The sequence below is a fragment of the Octodon degus genome, unplaced genomic scaffold (assembly GCF_000260255.1).
Source record: "Octodon degus isolate 3935 unplaced genomic scaffold, OctDeg1.0 scaffold00019, whole genome shotgun sequence".
Taxonomy (NCBI): Eukaryota; Metazoa; Chordata; class Mammalia; order Rodentia; family Octodontidae; genus Octodon; species Octodon degus.
In genome coordinates this window covers 21,532,390-21,539,036 of record NW_004524595.1, presented here as the reverse complement: position 1 = coordinate 21,539,036, position 6,647 = coordinate 21,532,390, and positions in this window count along the sequence as shown.

Genomic DNA, 6,647 nt, shown 5'->3' with positions numbered 1-6,647 from the left:
TCACTGGAAGAAAGACAGCCTCTTTAATAAATGGTACTGGAAATACTGGCTTTCCACATGCTGAAGATTAAAACTAGACCTATGTCTATCACCATACACTGAACTACAGTCAAAAATGGATTAAAGTTCTAAATACTAAAACAGGAACAATAAATATACCGAAAAAGAAAGTAGGTAGAAATCTTGAAGACATAGGAATAGGCAGAGAGTTCATGAACACAAACCAAACTGCACAGGAAATACTTCAAAGAATCAACAACTGGTATCTCATCTTACCGAAAGGTTTTGCACATCAAAAGGAATACGAACAAGTAAAGTGAAAACCCATGAATTGGGAAAAATTTTTAGGCAACTAAGACAAAGGACTTCTATTTAGAACACAATAAGAATTAAAAAGTCACCCCTCCAAAATTTAAAGGCCTAATCCAAAAATAGGCATCTGAGATGAATACACACTTCTCAGATGAAGAAACACAAATGGAACAAAAAAGTTCAACATCATAGGTCATTCAAGAAATGCAAATTAGAACAAGATTGAGATTCCTTTTCACCCCAGAAAGAATGGCTATCATCAAGAAATCAACCAATAAAAACTGCTGGAGAAGCTGTGGGGGGGAAAACACACCCTTCTCCACTGTTGGTGGGAATGCAGACTGATACAACCACTGTGGAAATCAGTGTGGAGATTCCTAAAAAAGTTAGGATTGGTCCAAGGAAAGAGCTCAGTGGTCTAAACGTCTGCTTATCAAATTCAAGGACCCAGGTTTGGTCCCTGGTACCACATCCCAGGCCTGTCCTGCCCTGGGCCCAAGGAGCTGGCCATCAAAACCAGGCATGGTAGCACACACCTGTAATCCTAGCACTGGGAAACCTGAAACAGGAGGATCACTACAAGTCTGAACTGCATAGTGAGTCTCTGTACCAAATTCATAAATCAAAAATCAAAATCAACCCCCCCCAAAAAAATCTATGATTAGAGGTCTCATCCAACCAAGTTATTCTATTTGGTATTTTTCCAGAAGAATTGAAAACATTATACCACAGTGATATATGTGCACCTATATTAATAACAGCATAATTTGTCATAGCTAAGTCTTAGGAACAATACAAGTGCCCATCAACTGAGGAATGGATAAAAATGATATGTAGATATAGATATAGATATTACATACATGTATAGATATATAAAAGATAGATAAAAGTTATACTACTATTTAAAAAGTTTGTGCCTATATTGTTTGATGTTATATATGCCTATGTCTTGTAATCTGAGCAACTACTTTGTAGATAATAATACATTAACCATTGTTAATGTCCTATTATCTTATTTTGAAATTTTGGTATTTTTCTCTTTAAAAAAAAATTAAGATTTGAGGTCCCACTTCACTCAGCTATCCCCCTGTTGGATATCTTACCAGAAGAATTAAAAACATCATAGTACAGCAATATGCACGCACTCATGTTCATAACAGCAGAATTTGTAATAGCTAAATCTTGGAAACAATCCAATTGCCCATCAACCAAGAAATGAATAAAGAAGATATGATATTTCAGCTATGAAGAAGTATAAACTTGAGACTTTTATGGGTAAATGGATGCAATTGGAGGCCACACTCTAAGTGAAAGAAATGTCTTTTATGTGTTAAAAAAATTAAGTAAAAATAAAGTTAGTTAAAATTAGGTATGTCATATTGAGCATTATTATAGTTTAGTAATGTTGACTTTTCAACACCTGAGTATGGCAGATTGAGTTCACAAATTTTGCTTTAATTTTTAGGATATATCTCAGTTACTTTTCACTCATTGCTGAGACAAAATATCAAAGCCCAAAATTAAGAAAGGAAAGGTTTATTTAGCGCACAGTTAGTGAAGGTTTCAGTCCATACTCGGCTGGCTCCAGGGCAGAAGGCAGCAGTTCATGGTGGTGGAGAACAGCACAGAGCAGAGAAGGAGCAGCAGCTGTGGCATCTATCAAGCCTCTCTCCCTTCCACACTGATTGTGAAGACTGGAGCTCCTGCTCCTCCAAAGGGGCATAGCTGTGAAGTGGTGTGGAGAAAATCAGAACTCCTCCAAAGAAGTGGGGTGCACAGAACCCTTCCTCAACCCCTTTATATACACTTTTTGTGCTGAGTGATTCTAGAGTGAGCCTCCCCTGCCCTAGGGTGAGGCCCCCATGCTCCAGGGCATGGAATTGCCAAGCTAATCCAGCCAAGCTTCTGCCATCTCCAAGTTGACACAATGTATCAACCACCACAGGATGATTGGTTAATTTATCATTAGAATATATATTGCTGAATTATATTAGGTTTTTTTTCTACTTATGATGTTATACCTACTGGATAATCCTTTACTTTTGGGCCTAATCCTAGAGCTATTTGGTTTATGTATAGCTCTCTGTATTTATTCTTCTCTGCATACAATAAATAAAATAAGTACATATCTTATATACATATGTTATCATATGATTAGTGAAACAAAATGCTCACATATAATAATATTTATACTGTATTATTCAGGGTTCTTTAGAGAAACTGAACCCATAGGAAGCGTGTGTGTGTGTGTGTGTGTGTGTGTGTGTGTGTGTGTGTGTATGTGTATTCTACAGAAGTGATAGATAACCACATTTATCTCTTCCACTAAATCCAGGCTAAATATATCTACAACTCAGCTGCTTCTAAACTGAACCCTCAAAATGCCTCTGGATACCTTACAGCCACACAACAAGATGGAAAATGCAATGCAAGAAAAGTAATAGTGGAAAGAGAAACCTAAGTAAAAGAACTTAGTTAAAGTGTCTTAGCTTTGGCAAATTTTACAAAAATAGAAGTGCATTTTCTGGGTCTCATCTTAAAACTTATAAATGCCCAATGAATGGCTTAAGAGCTTAAGATTAATTATTTCATAGCAAATATAACTCAGCATAAAACAGAATTAGAAATGTAAATAGAAGTGTGATATACATATTATTTAATAATTATTTCTTGCTATAATTATTAGATAATATTTAAATTTTACATATAATACATTAGGTACTGAGGCATACTTACACACTTTTGTATTGAAAAACATGCAATTCCATAGAATATGACACATATTTTTTTTTTTGGCAGAACCGGGGATTGAACTCAGGTCCTTGAGTTTGCCAGGCAAACACTTATTCTACTGAGCCATCTCCCCGGCCCTGAATATGACACATATTACATAGATACAAATGTTTTAAAAATATGTATTGACGTGCATAAATGTCTTAAATATGTGATGATTGGAGACCAATATAAAAGACTAACATACAAGTAATTTTACCCTATCATTCCCTGAACCTCACCAATGGTAATATAACATTACACCACACACGTGCCATGCATGGTGGAACTGAATATGGCAGACTTTAGTTTGCAAGCACAATTTGTTTGGGAAACATGCTTGTAATCCAAAGCACTTGTGCATCAAAGTGGATTTCCCCATAAGAAATTATGAAAACTCAGATGATTCACTGCACAACTCAAAACATATTCATATTAAGTAATTACAATACTCTAATACAATGCAAAATAATAAAGAAAAATAAACAAATTAACCTGCACTTTCCTTTGAAAATCTTTGTGACTGATGTGTTGGAGACAAGAGAGAGGAGGGTCTTTGTGCAGGATGACTTTCCTGGTCACTAATGGAATCACTGCTGTATGTCGTCTCAGTGGAATCTTTTTCTTTTTGTACAGCTTTAACAAGGAACCTGTCCAGTGACAGCTGCTTTTGCCTCCTTTTGAGGATTTTGTGTCAATGTGACATTGCACTGTCATTGTTCACACTGCTATAACCTTATTTGGATGTTTCCTCTACAAAATTTTGCATGTTTCTCACATTTTACACATCTTCATAGTCTCATTTGAAGTACAGAATCCCTCTCTTCCTCCTCTTCAGATGAGATCTCCTCTATATGGTATTGCTTTGAGGAGATGATCACTCACAGTCCTACAGAGACAGAGGGGGAGGATGTGGTATAGTGGGAGGGATGGGGGAGTGCAGAGGTGGGGAAAGGGGAAACCATTCTCTCAGTTGTGATCACGTGGGCACATGCTGCTGCTGGTATTGCAAGACATAGCTCATTTATCAAGTTAAAATTTATTAGAAACATTTGCTCATCTTGTGGAACACTTGCATAGCAAGTTACTCACATCCCAGTGTTTTACTCTATACTACAAACTACCTTATTTAAGTTTATATCTCTGAAATCTTTTGGATATTTCAAAAATGATAAGGATTAGACATTTTATTTCACTTAATGACTCACACATTCACTGATGTGAACAGCACTTGAGCTAAAGCTGTATTCCAATCACTAAATAATTTTACCATATTTTGTATTGAAAATTTTTAGAAAAAACTTCCCAGGATCTATTTTAGTTTTAAAAATAGTGAAAACTTTCCAGTTACTATTTCCCTTGATCTGTAGTATTCACAGTCACATTTTTTTATATTAACTTCATTGAGAAAGAAGTAGCAATGAGACAGTTTCAAAACAGGTTAGTAGGACAGTTACAATAATTAATACATTGCATATTGTTGTCTTCGTAGTAGTATTCATAGTACAAGTTGCAGCCATAATATCTTGTCTAAACACTATTAGTTCAAAACTTTCTTCTCAGTGAAGAGAAAGTACCTGTATATCTATGCTATTTTGTATGTACATATATATATATAATTTTCACTACAAAATGGTCCTTCATTCATATCCCCCTTTTTTGTTTACTTTTGTCAGAGATGGGTATTCCACTGCCATTCATATATTGTAGGTGCATGAATTCAGCGAAGTAATCCAATATACTTCAGTAGTCTATAAGAGCAGTGGGTTATCCACATGACTGGCAATGTCAGAAGTTGTTGACTTGAGCCTTTTACAGCTCAGCATATTAATACAGTTTTACTTTTTATACTTCATTTTGTACTTTTCTGATGGATGGTTAAGACCAAGATAAAGCAAGACCCATATCAACAATTGATGGAAAATATCTGTTCCATGTTATTTCTAAGGCATTTGATATTCAGATACTGATGTTAAGCTCAACAGCCTGTGTTGTAGGGTAATAATATCATTAAGCTTCTCTTCTGGAAGGTTAACAACATAAGTTTGCAGACCAAAAAATTAGAGAGAAAGATGGGCTGCAAGGACAGCCAACATTGTGGCCCTAGCCTTTCAAGGTTAGTAAGGACTCCGGCCATAAGAGAACCTGTACTGTTAACATCCTGTAACTCAGTGGTGTCCCAACTTTTCTGATCAAGGAGATTATGAGCCACGGAGGAAAGTGATCGACGATGTAGAGTGTGCCTAAGGAGAGTCACATGGACAGAAAACATTCTCTCAGGCTTTCACACAGAGCAAATTGGTCAAACAATAGACATGACTCATCCACATGGCTGACATTGACAAAAGGTCTACAAAATGCTGTACATGGTTTCAGGGTAAATCCTGAGGGGATTTGACTGACCTTGTCAGATACAAAAGTTACACAGTCACGTACCTTGACAGTCATAAAAGTTTGATATAAACCAACCATACTTTTGAGTATTGAGGAAAATAGATAAAAATCATTATCTTAGAGGAAATTACTATTTACCTCATGATGTATTCAAATGTAATAAATGAAAATACTTTCAGAAAAACTATAATGCTTTTGTAAGTATATTAAAACCATTATTATAACTATAAATTACTGGAGATTATGGCTGGCAACATCATCAAGTGTGTTTAACATTTCAAATTTTATATTTTCACTATGATGTAATGACCCCAGACTGAAATTTGGGACTCTGAGACATGATCACTTGCTTAGCTATATTAGATTAACTGACATTTGTAAGTTGATAAAAATAATACATGTTAGTTGCACATCCTAAGTATATGATAATGTCTACCTAACTCATTCTGCTTACTTATATAAAGTTATTTATTCAGAGCACAGAGAACATTGCCTGGCACAAAGAAAAATTGGTGCAGTAGTGAATCCCCTTAGTTCTTAGTTAAATTTTACAAAGATGTTGGTTACATTCTACTATATACAAAATTATGCTATGCTATCTAATTAATAAAACATATTGTTTAAGGAATGTAAGATACAAATGTAGTATATAGTTTTAAAATCCAATGTTCAATCCAACAAATTTAACTTTCAAGGTATATCAAGCAGGAATAATAACAGATTTTTTAAAGGTTTTGATTGTTATTTAATATACATAGTAGGTAGGCAGCCATTTAGAGAGGGACAGGACTGTGACTCAGAGTGATCAGACAGAAGATGAAGTGAAGTCTTGATGAATGGGAAGGTTGTGTAGGAAGTGGAGATCTTCCTAGTGTCATTGGCCACTTAGCTTCATAAGCTCTATTCCAGGCAAGGACCTAGATTCAATCCCCAGCATCACCACCACAAAAAAATGTTTCCAGTGTTCAGCATGACCTAACAGCTGCCTCCCTTGCCAATCCTGGCTCCTGTCCCACCCTCTTTGTTTCCCTTATCTGTTACAATGCTCCTGCTTCCTGCCTGACCACTGTATTGGCTGTTTGCCCTAGAATGTTCCTTCTCATGGTGCTTCGCCTTGGCAGCCCTTCTCATTGTTTCCACCTCAGGTTCATGTGCCGCCTTCTCAAGCG